The sequence below is a fragment of the Pongo abelii genome, chromosome 4 (genome assembly GCF_028885655.2).
Source record: "Pongo abelii isolate AG06213 chromosome 4, NHGRI_mPonAbe1-v2.0_pri, whole genome shotgun sequence".
Classification (NCBI taxonomy): Eukaryota; Metazoa; Chordata; class Mammalia; order Primates; family Hominidae; genus Pongo; species Pongo abelii.
This window is the reverse complement of record NC_071989.2, coordinates 59,239,822-59,256,778: the sequence shown is the minus strand read 5'-3', so window position 1 is coordinate 59,256,778 and position 16,957 is coordinate 59,239,822.

Here is a 16,957-nt window from a genome sequence, read left to right as displayed (position 1 = left end):
TATAAAAGTAGACAGAAGTATTCTGAGAAACCTCTTTATGATGTGTCCATTCCTCTCAGAGTATTGAACATTCTGTTTGATAGAGCAGTTTGGAAACAGTCTTTTTGAAGAATCTGCAAAGGGATATTTGTGAGTCCTTTGTGGCCCATGGTGAAATAAGAAATATCTTCACATAAAAACTAGACAGAAGCATTCTGAGAAACTACTTTGTGATGTGTGCTTTCATCTCACAGAGTTGAACCATACTTCTGATTGAGAAGTTTGGAAACAGTCCTTCTGTATAATCTGCAGATGGATATTTGGAGCACTTTGAGACCTATGGTGAAAACGGAAATATCTTCACATAAGAACTAGACAGAAGCATTCTGAGAACTTCTTTGTGATGTGTCCATTCATCACACAGAGTTGAACCCTTCTTTTCATTGAGCAGTTTGGAAATAGTCCTTTTGTAGAATCTGCAAAGGGCTATTTGTGAGCTCATTGAGGCCTATGGTGAAATAGGAAATATCTTCACATAAAAACTAGACAGAAGCATTCTTAGAAACTTCTTGGTAAATTGTGCATTTGCCTCACAGAATTGAAACTTTCTTTTAATTGAGAAGTTTGGAAACAGTCTTTTTGTAGTATCTGCAGAGGTATATTTGTGAGCGGTTTTAGGTCTATGGTGAAAAATAAGTAACCTCACATGAAAACTAGACAGAAGCATTCTGAGAAACTTATTTGATGTGTACTTTCATCTCACAGAGTTAAAACTTTCTTTTCATTGAGCACTTTAAAAACAGTCTTTTTGTAGAATCTGAAAAGGATGTTTGTGAGCGGTTTGAGGCTTATAGTGAAAACAAAATTACCTTCACATAAAACTAGACAGAAGCTTTTTGAGAAACTTTTTGATGTTTGCATTCATCTCAGAGAGTTGAACCTTTCTTTTCATTGAGCAGTGTGGAAACAGTCTTTTTTTACAATCTACAAGGGATATTTCTGGGTGGTTTGAGTCCAATGGTGAAAAAGATATATCTTCACATAAAAACTAGACAGAAGGATTCTGAGATACTTTTTTGTGATGTGTGTATTCATTTCACAGAGCTGAATATTTCTTTTCATTGAGCAGTTTGGAAACAGTCCTTTTGTAGATTCTGAAAAGGGATATTTGTGAACATATTGATTCCTATGGTGAAGCCGGAGATATCTTCACAGAAAAATTAGAAGTTTTGTGGGAAAGTTCTTTGTGATGTGTGCATTCTTCTCACAGAATTGAACTTTTGTTTTGAAAGAGCAGTTTGGAAACAGTATTTTTGTATAATCTGCAAGAGGATATTTGGAGCACTTTGGGGACTATGGTGAAAAAGGAAATATCTTCACTTGAAAACAAGAAAGAAACTTCCTGAGAAACTTCTTTGTGATGTGTGCTTTCACCTCAAAGAGTTGAACCTTTCTTTTCATTTGGCAGTTTGGAAACTCTCATTTTGTAGAATCTGCAAATGGATATTTGGAGCACTTTGAGGCCTATGGTGAAAACGGAAATATCCTCACATAAAAACTAGACAGAAGCACTCTGAGAAACTTCCTTGTGATGTGTGCATTCATCTCACAGAGTTGAAACATTCTTTTGATTGAGCAGTTTGGAAACAGTCTGTTTGTAGAATTTGCAAAGGGATATTTGTGAGCCCCTTATGGCCTATGTTGAAAGAGGAAATATCTTCACACCAAAACTAGACAGAAGGTTTCTGAGTAACTTCTTTGAGATGTGTGCTTTCATCTCACAGAGGTGAAACTTTCTTTCAATTTAGCAGTTTGGGAACAGTCTTTTTGTACAATCTGCAAAGGGATATTTCTGAGCCGTTTGAAGGCTATGGTGAAAAAGAAGTATCTTCATGTAAAAACTAGACAGAAGAATTGTTAGAAACTTCGTTGTGATGTGTGCATTCATCTCACAGAGTTGAAACTTTCTTTGCATTGAGCAGTTTGGAAATCGTCCTTTTGTAGAACATGCTAAGGGATATTTCTGAGTCTATTAAGGCCTACGGTGAAATAGGAAATACTTTCACATAAAAACTAGACAGAAGCTTTCTGAGAAACTTTTTTGTGATGTGTGCTTTCATCTCACAGAGTTGAACATTTCTTTAGATTGCGCATTTTTTAATCTCTCTTTTTGTAGAATCTGCAAATGGATATTTGGAGCGATTTGAGGCCTATGGTGAAAAAGGAAATATCTTCACATAAAAACTATATGGAAGCATTCTGAGAAACTTCTTGGTGATGTGCACATTCATCTCAAACAGTTGAATGACTCTTTTGATGGAGCAGTTTGGAAACAGTCTTTTTGTTGTATCTGCAGAGGGATATTTGTGAGTGGCTTAAGGCCTATGGTGAAAAAGGAAATATCTTCACATAAAAACTACACAGAAGCATTCTGAGAAACTTCTTGGTGATGTGCACATTCATCGCACAGAGTTGAACCTTTATTTTGATTGAGCAGTTTGGAAACACTTTTTGTAGAAACTGCAAGTGAATATTTGGAGTGCTTTGAGGTCTATGGTAAAAAAGGAAACACCTTCACATAAAAACTAGAGACAAGCATTCTGAGAAACTTCTTTGTGATGTGTGCTTTCATCTAACAGAGTTGAACTTTTCTCTTCATTGAGCAGTTTGGAAACAGTCTTTTTGTAGAATCTCCAAAGGGATGTTTGTAAGCCATTTATGGCCTATGGTGAAATAGGGAATACCTTCATATAAAAACTAGACAGAACGTTTCTGAGAAACTTCTTTTTGATGTGTGCTTTCATCTCAAAGAGTTCAACCTTTGTTTTAATTGAGCAGTTTGGAAAGTCTTTCTTTAGAATCTGCAAATGAATATTTGGAGTGCTTTGAGGCTTATGGTGAAAAAGGAAATATCTTCACATATATACTAGACAGAAAAATTCTGAGAAACTTCTTTGTGATGTGTGCATTCACTTCACAGAGTTGAACCTTTCTTTTGATGGAGCTGTTTGGAAAAACTCTTTTTGTAGTATCTGCAGAGGAATATTTGTGAGCACTTTAAACCTATGGTGAAAAAGGAAATATCTTCACATAAAAAATAGACAGAAGCATTCTGAGAAACTACTTTTTGATGTGTGCATTCACCTCACAGATTTGAACCTTTCTTTTGATTGACCAGTTTGGAAAGAGACCTTTGAAGAATCTGCAAAGGGATATTTGTGAGCCGAATGAGGACTGTGGTGAAATAGGAAATATCTTCACAGAAAAACTAGACAGAAGCTTTCTGAGAAACTGCTTTGTGATGTGTGCTTTCATCTCACAGAGTTGAACCTTTCTTTTGATTGAGCAGTTTGGAAACAGTCTTTTTGTTGTATCTGCAGAGGGATATTTGTGAGTGGCTTAAGGCCTATGGTGAAAAAGGAAATATCTTCACATAAAAACTACACAGAAGCATTCTGAGAAACTTCTTGGTGATGTGCACATTCATCGCACAGAGTTGAACCTTTATTTTGATTGAGCAGTTTGGAAACACTTTTTGTAGAAACTGCAAGTGAATATTTGGAGTGCTTTGAGGTCTATGGTAAAAAAGGAAACACCTTCACATAAAAACTAGAGACAAGCATTCTGAGAAACTTCTTTGTGATGTGTGCTTTCATCTAACAGAGTTGAACTTTTCTCTTCATTGAGCAGTTTGGAAACAGTCTTTTTGTAGAATCTCCAAAGGGATGTTTGTAAGCCATTTATGGCCTATGGTGAAATAGGGAATACCTTCATATAAAAACTAGACAGAACGTTTCTGAGAAACTTCTTTTTGATGTGTGCTTTCATCTCAAAGAGTTCAACCTTTGTTTTAATTGAGCAGTTTGGAAAGTCTTTCTTTAGAATCTGCAAATGAATATTTGGAGTGCTTTGAGGCTTATGGTGAAAAAGGAAATATCTTCACATATATACTAGACAGAAAAATTCTGAGAAACTTCTTTGTGATGTGTGCATTCACTTCACAGAGTTGAACCTTTCTTTTGATGGAGCTGTTTGGAAAAACTCTTTTTGTAGTATCTGCAGAGGAATATTTGTGAGCACTTTAAACCTATGGTGAAAAAGGAAATATCTTCACATAAAAAATAGACAGAAGCATTCTGAGAAACTACTTTTTGATGTGTGCATTCACCTCACAGATTTGAACCTTTCTTTTGATTGACCAGTTTGGAAAGAGACCTTTGAAGAATCTGCAAAGGGATATTTGTGAGCCGAATGAGGACTGTGGTGAAATAGGAAATATCTTCACAGAAAAACTAGACAGAAGCTTTCTGAGAAACTGCTTTGTGATGTGTGCTTTCATCTCACAGAGTTGAACCTTTCTTTTGATTGAGCAGTTTGGAAACAGTCCTTTAGTACAATCTGCAAATGATATCCATTTGCATGATATCCATGGAGCACTTTGAGACCTATGGTGAAAAAGGAAATATGTTCACATAAAAACTAGAAAGAAGAATTCTGAAAAACCATTTTGTGATGTGTGCATTCATCTCACAGAGTTGAACTTTTCTTTTGATTGAGCAGTTTGGAAACAGTCCTTTTGTAGAATCTGCAAAGGGATACTTGTGAGTCCTTTGAGGCCTATAGTGAAATAGGAAATGTCTTCACATAAAAACTAGACAGAAGCTTTCTGAGAAACTTCGTTTTTATGTGTACTTTCATCTCACAGAGTTGAAGCTTTCTTTTCATTGAGCAGTTTGGAAACATTCTTTTCGTAGAATCTGCAAATGGATATTTGGCGTGGTTTGAGGCCTATGGTGAAAAATGAAATATCATCACATAAAAACTAGAAAGAAGCTTTCTGAGAAACTTCTTTGTGATGTGTGCTTTCATCTCAGAGTTGAACCATTGTTTTGACTGAGCAGTTTGGAAACAGTCTTTTTTTTAGAATCTGCAAAGGGGTATTTGAAGCTCTTTCAGGCCTATGGTGAAAAAGGAAATATCTTCACATGAAAACTAGACAAGCATCCTGAGAAACTTGTTTGTGATGTGTGCATTCATCTCATAGAGTTGAACTTTTCTTTGATTGAACAGTTTGGAAACAGTCTTTTTGTACGACCTGCAAGGGGATATTTCTGAGCTGTTTGGAGCCTATGGTGAAAAAGGAATATCTTCACATAAAAAGTAGACAGAAGCATTCTGAGAAACTTGTTTGTGATATCTCCATTCACCTCACAGGGTTGAATCTTTCTTTTGATTGAGCAGTTTAGAAACCATCTTTTTGTAGAATCTGCAAAGGGATATTTGTGAGTGCTTTGAGCCCTATGATAAAAAAGGAAATAGCTTCACATAAAAACTAGACAGAAGCATTCTGAGAAACTTCTTTATGTTGTGTGCACTCATTTCACAGAGTTGAACCTTTCTTTTGATTGAGTGGTTTGGAAACAGTCCTTTTGTTAAATCTGCAAAGGGATATTTGTAAGCCCTTTATGTCTTATGGTGAAATAGGAAATATCTTCACATATAAACTAGATAGAAGCTTTCTGAGAAACTTCTTTGTGATGTGTGCTTTCATCTCACAGAGTTGAACCTTTCTTTTGATTGAGCCATTTCAAAACAGTCTTTTTGTAGAATCTGCAAATGGATATTTTTGAGCACTTTGAGGCCTATGGAGAAAAAATAAATATCTTCACATAAAAAGAAGACAGAAGCATTCTTAGAAACCTTTTTGTGACGTGTGCATTCATCTCACAGAGTTGAACCTTTCTTTTGATGGAGCAGATTGCAAACAGTCTTTTGGTAGAATCTGCAAAGGGATATTTGTGAGTGGTTTGAGGCCTATGGTGAAAAAGGAAATACCTTCATATAAAAACTAGACAGCCCCTTCTGAGAAACCTCTTTGTGATTTTTGCATTCATCTCAGAGAGTTGAACCTTTCTTTTCATTGAGCAGTTTGGAAACAGTCTTTTTGTACAACCTGAAAAGGGATATTTCTGAGGAGTTTGAGGCCCACGGGGAAAAAGAAATATTTTCACATAGAAATTAGACAGAAGCTTTCTGAGAAACTTCTTTTTATGAGTTGATTCATCTCATGGAGTTGGACCCTTCTTTTCATTGAGCAGTTCAGAAACAGTCTTCTTGCAGAATCTGCATAGGGATATTTGTGAGCTCTTTTAGTCCTATGGTGAAGTAGGAAATATCTTCACATAAAAACTAGACAGACACTTCTGAGAAATTTCTTTATGATGTGTGCTTTCATCTCACGGAGTTGAACCTTTCTTTTGATTGAGCAGTTTCAAAACAGTCTTTTTGTAGAATCTGAAAATGGATATTTGGTGTGATTTGAGGCTATGGTGAAAAAGGAAATATCTTCACAAAAAAAGTAGACAGAAACATTCTGACCAACTTCTTTGTGATGTGTGTATTTATTTCACAGAGTTGAATCTTTCTTTTCATGGAGCAGCTTGGGAACAGTCTTTTTATATAATCTGCATTTGGATATTTGGAGCACTTTGAGGCCTATGGTGAAAATGGAAATATCTTCACAAAAATACTAGACAGAAACTTTCTGAGAAACTTCTATTTGAGCTGTGTTTTCATCTCACAGAGTTGAAACTTTCTTTTCATTGAGCAGTTTGGAAATATTCTTTTTGTAGAATATGCAAAGGGATATTTGTGAGCCTGTTGAGGCCTATGGAGAAATAGCAAATATCTTCACAAAAACTAAACAGAAGCATTCTGAGAAACTCCTTAGTGATGTGCACTTTCATCTCACAGAGTTTAAACTTTCTTTTGATTGAACAGTTTGGAAATAGCGTTTTTGTAGAATCTGCAAATGGATATTTGGAGTGCTTTCAGGCTTATGGTGAAATAGGAAATATGTTCACATAAAAACTAGACAGAATCTTTCTGTGAAACTTCTTTGTGATGTGGGCATTCATCTCACAGGGTTGAAACTTTCTTTTCATTTAGCAGTTTGGAAAGAGTCTTTTTGTACAATCTAAAAAGGTATATTTGGAGTGCTTTGTGACTTATGGTGAAATAGGAAATATGTGCACATAAAAACTAGACAGAAGCTCTCTGTGAAACTTCTTTGTGATGTGTGCATTCATCTCACAGAGTTGAAACTTTCTTTTCATTGAGCAGTTTGGAAAGAGTCTTTCTGCAGAATCTGCATAGGGATATTTCTGAGCCCTTTGAGGCCTATGGTGAAGTAGGAAACATCTTCACATGAAAACTAGACAGATGCTTTCTGAGAAACTTCTTTGTGAAGCGTGCCTTTATCTCACAGAGTTGTAACATTCTTTTGATGGAGCAGTTTAGAAACAGTCTTTTTGTAGAATTTTAAATGGATATTTGGAGCACTTTGAGGCCTATGGTGAAAAAAGAAATATGTTCTCATAAAAACTAGACAGAAGCTTTCTGGGAAACTTCTTTGTGATATGGGCATTGATCTCACAGAGTTGAACCTTTCTTTTGATTGTGCTGTTTGGAAACAGTCCTTTTGTAGAATCTGCAAAGGGATATTTCTGAGTTCATTGAAACCTATGGTGAAATAGAAATATCTTCACATTAAAACTAGACAGAAGCTTTCTTAGAAAGTCCTTTGTGATGTGTGCTTTCATGTCACAGAGCTGAACATTTCTTTTGATTGAGGAGTTTGGAAACACTCTTTTTGTCAAATCTACAAATAGATATTTTGAGCGCTTTGAGGCCTATGGTGAAAAAGGAAATATCTTCACATAAAAATTAGAAAGAAGCATTCTGAGAAACTTCTTTGTGATGCCTGCATTCATCTCACAGAGTTGAACCTTTCTTTTGATTGAGCAGTTTGGAAACACTCTTTTTGTACAACCTGAAAGGGGTTGTTTCCGTGCCGTTTGAGGCCTATGGTGTAAAAGAAATATCTTCACATAAAAACCAGACAGAAGCTTTCTGAGAAATTTCTTTGTGATGTGTGCATTCATCTCAAAGTGCTGTATCTTTCTTTTGATTGAGCAGTATGGAACCATTATTTTGTAGAATCTGCAAAGGGATACTTGTGAGCTAATTTAGGCCTATGATGAAATAGGAAATATCTTCACATAAACACTAGACAGAAGCTTTCTGAGAAACTTCTTTGTGATGTGTGCTTTCATCTCACAGAGTTGAACATTTCCTTTGATTGAGCATTTTGGAAACAGTCTTTCTGTAGAATCTGCAAGGGATGTTTGAAGCACTTTCAGGCCTATGGTGAAAAAGAAATATCTTCACCTAAAAACTAGCAAAATCATTTTTTGAAACTTCTTTGTGACAAGTTCCTTCATCTCACAAAACTGAGCCTTTCCTTTGATTGAACATTCTGAAAACAGTCTTTTTTTAGTATCTGCAGGGCTATATTTTTGAGCAGTTTGTGGACTATGATCAAAAAGGAAATATCTTCACATAAAAATTAGACAGAAACATTCTGAGAAACTTCTTTCTGATGTGTGCATTCATCTCACAGAGTTGAATGTTTCTTTTGATTGAGCAGTTTGGAAACAGTCCTTTTGTAGAATCTGGAAAGGGATACTTCTGATCCCATTGAGGCCTATGGTGAAACAGGAAATATTATCACAGAAAAACTAGATAGAAGTTTTCTGAGAAACTTCTTTTTGATGTATACTTTCATCTCACAGAGTTGAAGCTCTCTTGTCATTGAGCAGTTTGGAAATACTCTTTTCGTAGAATCTGCAAATGGATATTTGGAGCGCTTTGAGGCCTATGGAGAAATATGAAATATCTTCACATAAAATATAAACAGAACCTTTCAGAGAAACTTCTTTGTGATGTATGCTTTCATCTCACAGAGTTGAACCTTTCTTTTGTTTGAGCAGTTTGGGAACAGTCTTTTTGTAGAATCTGCAAAGGGGTATTTGAAGCCCTTTCAGGCCTATGGTGAAAAAGGAAATATCTTCACATAAAAACTAAACCGAAGCTTTCTGAGAAACTTTTTTGTGATGTGTTCATTAATCTCATAGAGTTGAACTTTTCTTTGATTGAGCAGTTTGGAAACAGTCTTTTTGTACGATCTGCAAAGGGATATTTCTGAGCCATTTGAGGCCTATGGAGAAAAAGGAATATCTTCAAATAAAAACTAGACAGAAGCATTCTGAGAAACTTGTTTGTGATGTCCCCATTCATCTCACACTGTTGAAACTTTCTTTTGATTGAGCAGTTTAGAAACAGTCTTTTTGTAGAATCTGCAAAGAGATATTTGTGAGCACTTCGAGGCCTGTGATGAAAATGCAATTAGTTTCACATAAAAACTAGACAGAAGCATTCTGAGCAATTTCTTTGTGATGTGTGCACTCATTTCAAAGAGTTGAACCTTTCTTTTGATTGAGCAGTTTGGAAACAGTCCTTTTGCAGAATCTGCAAAGGTATATTTGTAAGACCTCTTTGTCTTATGGTGAAATAGGAAATATCTTCACACATAAACTAGACAGAAGCTTTCTGAGAAACTTCTTTTTGATGTGTGATTTCATCTCACAGTGTTGAACCTTTGTTTTGCTTGAGCAGTTTGGAAACAGTCTTTTTTGTAGAATCTGCAAAGGGATATTTGTGAGCCCTTTATGGCCTATGGTGAAATAGGAAATATCTTTATATAAAAACTAGATAGAAGGTTTCAGAGAAACTTCTTTGTGATGTGTGCTTTCATCTCACAGAGTGGAACCTTGGCTTTGATTGAGCCATTTGTAAACAGTTTTTTTGTACAATCTGCAAAGAGATATATTGGAGCCCTTTGAGGCATATGGTGAAGAGGAAATATCTTCACATACAAACTAGACAGAAGCATTCCGAGAAACTTCTTTGGGATGTGTCCATTCGTCTCACAGAGTTGAAATTTTCTTTTGATTGAGCAGTTTGGAAACAGTCTGTTTGTAGAATTTGCAAAAGGATATTTGTGAGCCCTTTATGGCCTATGGTGAAATAGGAAATATCTTCACACAAAGCTAGACAGAAGCTTTATGAGAAGCTTCTTTGTGATGTGTGCTTTCATGTCACAGAGTCAAAACTTTCTTATGATTGAGGAGTTTGGAAACCATCTTTTGTGGAATCTTCAGAGGGATATTTATGAGTGGTTTTATACCTACAGTGAAAATGGAAATGTCTTCACTTAAACACTAGACAGAAGCTTTCTGAGAAACTTCTTTGTGTCGTGTGCATTCATCTCACAGTGTCCAAATGTTCTTTTCATTGAAGTTTTTGGAAAAAGTCTTTTCATAGATTCTGCAGAGGTATATTTGTGAGTCCTTCGAGGCCTATGGTGAAATAGGAAATATCTTCACATAAACACTAGACAGAAGCATTCTGAAAAACTTCTCTGTGATGTGTGCTTTCATTTCATAGAGTTGGACCTTTCTTTTGAATGAGCAGTTTGGAAACTGTCTTTTTGTAGAATCTGCAATTGGATATTTGTAGAGCTTTGAAACCTATGGTGAAAAGGGAATTATCTTCACATAAAAACAAGACAGAATTTCTCTGAGAAACATCTTTGTGGTGTGCAAATTCATCTCACACAGTTAAACCTTTCTTTTGATTGAGCTGTTTGGAATCCATATTTTTGTAGAAGGTACAGACAGATATTTGTGAGCAGTTTGAGGCCTATTGTGAAAAAGAAAATAGTCACATAAAAACTAGACAGAATTTTTCTGAGAAACTTTTTGTGATGTGTGCATTCATCTCACAGTATTGAACCTTTCTTTTAATTGAGCAGTTTTGAAACAGTCTTTTTCAACAACTGCATGGGGATATTTCTGAGCTGTTTGTGGCCTGTGGTGAAAAAGAATACCTTCACGCAGAAACTAGACAGAAGCATTCAGAGAAACTTACAGGTGTTGTGTGCATTCATCTTACAGAGTTGAAAATTTCTTCTCATTGAGCAGTTTGGAAACAGTCCTTTTGTACAATATGCAAAGGGATATTTCTGAGCGGTTTGTTGCCTATGGTGAAAAAGAAATATATTCACATAAAAACTAGATGGAAGCATTCTGAGAAACTTCTTCATGATGAGTGCACTCAACTCACAGAGTTTAAACATTCTTTTGACTTTGAAGTTTGGAAAGAGTCTTTTTGTAGTATCTGCAAAAGGTTATTTGTGAGCCATTTGAGGCCTGTGGTGAAATAGGAAATATCTTCACATAAAAACCAGACAGAAGATTTCTGAGCAACTTCTTTGTGATGTGTACTTTCATCTCATAGATTTGAAGCTTTCTTTGATTGAGCAGTTTGGAAACAGTCTTTTTGTAGTATCTGCAAGGGGATATTTCTGAGTGCTTTGAGGCCTATGGTGAAATAGGAAATATCTTCACATAAAAACTAGACAGAAACTTTCTGAAAACTTCTTTTTGACGTGTGATTTCATCTCACAGAGTTGAAACTTTCTTTTGATTGTGCCATTTGGGAGCAGTCTTTTTGTAGAATCCACAAAGGGATTTTGTGAACAGCTTGAATCCTATGGTGCAAAATTAAATATCTTCACATAAAAACAAGATTGGAATTTTTTGAGAAACTTCTTTCTGATATGTGCATTCATCTCACAGAGTTCAACATTTCTTTTGATTGAGCAGTTTGGAAACAGTCTTTTTGTAGTATCTGCAAAGGGATATTCATCAGCCCTTTATGGCATAAGGTGAAATAGGAAATATCTTCACATAAAAACTAGACAGAAGCTTTCTGAGAAACTTCTATGTGATATGTGTTTCATCTCACAGATTTGAAACTTTCTTTTCATTGAGCAGTTTGGAAAGAGTCTTTTCTTAGAATCTGCACAGGGATATTTGTGAGCCCTTTATGGCCTATGGTGAAATAGGAAATATCTTCACATAAAAATTAGACAGAATCTTTCTCAGAAACTTCTTTGTGATGTGTGCTTTCATCTTACAGAGTTACAGAGTTGAACCATTCTTTTGACTGAGCAGTTTGGAAACAGTCTTTTTGAAGAATCTGCAAAAGAATATTTGGAGCGCTTTGAGGCCTGTGGTGTAAAAGCAAATATATTGACATAAAAACTAGATAGAAGCTTTTTGAGAAAACTCTTTGTGATGTTTGAATTCATCTCACAGAGTTGAACCTTTCTTTTAATAGAGTAGATTGGAAAAAGTCTTTTTGTACAATCTCCAAAGAGATATTACTGAGCGGTTTCAGACCTATGGTGAAAAAGAAATATCTTCACATAAAAACTAGACAGAAGCATTCTGAGAAACTTTTTTTTATGTGGGCATTCATCATACAGTGGTGAATATTTCTTTTCATTAAGCAGTTCTGAAACTGTCTTTTTGTAGAATCTGCAAAGGGATATTTTTGAACCCTTTGAGTCCCAAGGTGAAATAGGAAATATCTTCACATAAAAACTAGAAAGAAGAATTCTGAGAAACTTGTTTGTGATGTGTGGTTTCAACTCACAGAGTTGAAATTTCTGTGGATTCAGCAGTTTGGAAACAGTCCTTTTGTAGAATCTGAAAAGGGATATTTCTGAGCCCATTGAGGTCTATGGTGAAATAAGAAATACATTCACATTAAAACTAGACAGAAGCTTTCTGAGGAACTTCTTTGTGATGTGTGCATTCAACTCATAGAGTTGAACCTTTCTTTTGATTCAACACTCTGGAAACACTCTTTTTGTAGTATCCACAAATGGGTATTTGGAGTGCTTTAAGGCTTATAGCTGAAAAGGAAATATCTTCACATAAAAACTACTCAGAAGCATTCTGAGAAACTTCTTTGTGATGTGTGCATGCATCTCACAGAGTTGAACCTATCTTTTGATAGAACAGTTTGGAAACACTCTTTTTGTAGAATCTGCAAAGGGATATTTGAAGCGTTTTGAGGCCTATGGTGGAAAAGGAAATTTCTTCACATAAAAACTAAACAGAATCTCTCTGAGAAACTTCTCTGTGATGCCTGCATTTATCTCACAGAGTTGAACCTTTCTTTTGATTGAACAGTTTGGAAACACTCTTTTCCTAGAATCTGTAAAAGGATATTTGTGAGCCGTTTATGGTCTATGTTGAAATAGGAAATATCTTCACATAAAAACTAGACAGAATCTTTCTGAGAAACTTCTTTGTGGTGTATGCTTTCATCTCTCAGAGTTGAACATTTCTTTTGATTTAGCAGTTTGGAAATGGTCTTTTTGTAGAATCTGCAAATGGATATTTGGAGCCCTTTGAGGCCTATGGTGAAAAAAGGAATAACTGCACATAAAAACTACAGAGAAACATTCTGAGAAACATTTTGTGATGTGTGCATTCATCTCACGGAGTTGAACATTTCTTTTGATTGTTCACGGAGTTGAACATTCTTTTTGTGGTATCTGCAGTGGGATATTTGTGAGCAGTTTGAGGCCTATGGTGAAAAAGGAAATATCTTCACATGAAAAGTAGACAGAAGCATTCTGAGAAACTTCTTTGTGATGCCTACATTCATCTCACAGTGTTGAAACTTTCTTTTGATTGAGCAGTTTGGAAATAGTCTTTTTGTAAAATCTGCAAAGGGAAATTTCTGAGCCGTTTGAAGCCTATGGTGAAAGAGAAATATCTTCACATAAAAACTAGACATAAGCATTCTGAGAAACTTCTTTCTGATGTGTCCATTCATCTCTCAGAGTTGAAACTTTCTTTTGATTGATCAGTTTGGAAACACTCTTTTCGTAGAATCTGAAAAAGGTATATTGGGAAACCGTTTATGGTGTATGGTGAAATAGGAAATATCTTCACACAAAAATTAGACAGAAGCTCTCTGACAAACTTCTTTGTGATGCGTGCATTCATTTCACATAGTTGAACCTTTCTTTGATTGAAGAGTTTGGAAACAGTCTTTTTGTAGAATCTGCAAATGGATGTTTGAAGCGCTTTGAGGCTTATGGTGAAAAAGGAAATATCTTCACATAAAAACTAGACAGAATCATTCTGAGAAACTTCTTTGTGATTGCAGCATTCATCTTTCAGAGTTGAACATTTCTTTTGATGGAGCAGTTTGGAAACAGTCTTTTTGTAGAATACGCAAATGGATATTTGTGAGCCCTTTACTGCTCATGGTTAAATAGGATATATCTTCACATAAAAGCTAGACAGAAGCATTCTGAGAAACTTCTTTGTGATGTGTCCATTCATCTCACAGAGTTGAACACTTCTTTTGATTGAGCAGTTTGAAAGCAGTCTTTTCGTAGAATATTCAAAGGTATAATTTGAGCCCTTTATGGCCTATGGTGAAATAGAAAATATCTTCACATATAAACTAGATAGAAGTTTTCTGAGAAACTTCTTTGTGATGTATGCTTTCATCTCACAGAGTTGAACCTTTCATTTCGTTGAACAGTTTGGAAACAGTCTTTTTGTAGTACTTGCAGAGGGATTTTTGTGAGCACTTTAAGGCCTATGGTGAATAATTAAATATCTTCACATGAAAACTAGGCAGAAGCATTCTGAGAAATTTCTTTGAGAAGTGTGCATTCATCTCACAGGGTTGACCCTTTCTTTTGATTGAGAATTTTGGAAACACCTTTTTGTAGAATCTGTAAAAAGGTATTTGGAGCGCTTTGGGGCCTATGGTGAAAAAGGAAATATCGCCACAAAAAAACTAAACCAAAGGTTTCTGAGAAACTTCTTTGTGATGCCTGCATTCATCTCAAAGAGTTGAACATTTGTTTGAAGGAGCAGTTTGGCAACAGTCTTTTTGTAGAATCTGCAAGTGGATATTTTGAGTGCTTTGAGGCCTGTGGTGAAAACGGAAATATCTTCACATAAAAGCTAGACAGTAGCAGTCTGAGAAGCTTCTTAGTGACGTGTGCTTTCATCTCACAGAGGTGCACTTTTCTTTTGATTGAGTACTTTGGAAACAGTCTTTTTGTAAAATCTGCAAAGGAATATTTCTGAGCTGTTTGTGGCCTATGTTGGAAAAGAAGTATCTTCACATAAAAACTGGACAGAAGTATTCGGAGAAACTTCTTTGTGATGTGTCCGTTCATCTCACAGAGTTGAAACTTGTTTTTGATTGAGCAGTTTAAAAACAGTCTTTTCATAGAATATTCAAATTTATATTTTGAGCCCTTTATGGCCTACAGTGAAATACGAATATCTTCACATATAAACTAGACAGAAGCTTTCTGAGAAACTTCTTTTTGATGTATGCTTTCATCTCACAGAGGTGAAACTTTCTTTTGATTGAACACTTTGGAAACAGTCTTTTTGTAGTACCTGCAGAGTGATATTTGTGAGCAGTTTAATGCTTATGGTGAAAAAAGTAAATATCTTCACATGAAAACTTGGCAGAAGTATTCTGAGAAACTTCTTTTTGATGTGTGCTTTCAACTCACAGAGTTGAACATTTCTTTTGATTGGCCATTTTGGGAACACTCTTTTTGTAGAATCTGCAAATGGATATTTGGAGTGCTTTGAGGCCTATAGTGAAAAAGGAAATATCTTCACATAAAAACTAGACAGAAGCATTCTGAGAAACTTCTTTGTGATGCTTGCATTCATGTCTCACAGTTGAACGTTTCTTTTGATTGAGCCATTTAAAAACAATCTTTTTGTAGAATCTGCAAATGGATATTTGTGAACACTTTATGGCCTAAGATGAAATAGGATATATCTTCACATAAAACATACACAGAAGCTTTTTGACAAACTTCTTCATGATTTATGCTTTCGTCTCACAGAGTTGAAACTTGCTTTTGATAGAGCAGTTTGGAAATAGTCTTTTCATAGTATCTGCAAAGGGATATTTCTGAGGGGTTTGAGGCCCATGTTGTAAAAGAAGTATCTTCACATAAATATTAGACAGAAGCATTCTGAGAAACTTCTTTTTGATGCCTGCATTCATCTCACAGAGTTGAACCTTTCTTTTGATTGAGCTGTTTGGAAAGTGTCCTTTGGAAAAATCTGTAAAGGAATATTTGTGAGCCCTTTAAGGCCCATGATGAAATAGAAAATATCTTCACACAAAATCTAGACAGAAGCTTTCTGAGAAACTTCTTTTTGATGCCTGCATTCATCTCACAGAGTTGAACATTTCTTTTGATAGAGCAGTTTAGAAACAGTCATTTTTGTACTATCTGCAGAGGGATATTTGTGACCAGTTTAAGGCCTATGGTGAAAAAGGAAATATCTTCACATAAAAACTAAATAGAAGATTTCTGAGAAACTTCTTTGTGACGTTTGTTTTCATCTCACAGAGATGAACAGTTCTTTTGATTGAGAAGTTTGGAAACAGTCTTTTTGTAGAATCTTCAAAGGAATATTTGTGAGTGGTAAGGAAATATTTTTACATAAAAACTAGACAGAAGCATTCCAAGAAACTTCTTTTTTATGAGTGCATTCATCTCACAGAGTTAAACATTTCTTTTGATTGAGCAGTTCAGAAACAGTCTTTTTGTCGAGTCTGCAAAAGGATATTTGGAGCGCTTTGAGGCCTATGGTGAAAAACGAAATATCTACACATAAAAACTAGACAGAAGCATTCTCATAAAGTTCTATGTGATGTGTGCATTCATCTCACAGAGTTGAACCATTCTTTTGATGGAGCAGTTCGGAAACAGTTTTTTTGTAGTATCTACAGAGGTATTCTTGTGAGCAGTTTAAGGCCTATGGTGAAAAAGGAAATATCTTCACATGAAAACTAGACTGAAACATTCTGAGAAACTTCTTTGTGATGTGTGCTTTCATCTCATAGAGTTGAACCTTTCTTTTGATTGAGTAGTTTGGAAACACTCTTTTTGTAGAATCTGCAAATGGATAATTGTAATGCTTTGAGGCCTATGGTGAAAAAGGAACTATCTTCACATAAAAACTAAACAGAAGCTTTCTGGGAAACTTCTTTGTGATGCTTGTATTCAACTCACAGAGTTGAACCTTTGTTTTGATTGAGCAGTTTGGAAACGGTCTTTTTATACACTATGCAAAGGGATATTTCTGAGCCATTTGAGGCCTATGGTGAAAAAGAAATATCTTCACATAGAAACTAGACAGAAGCATTCTGA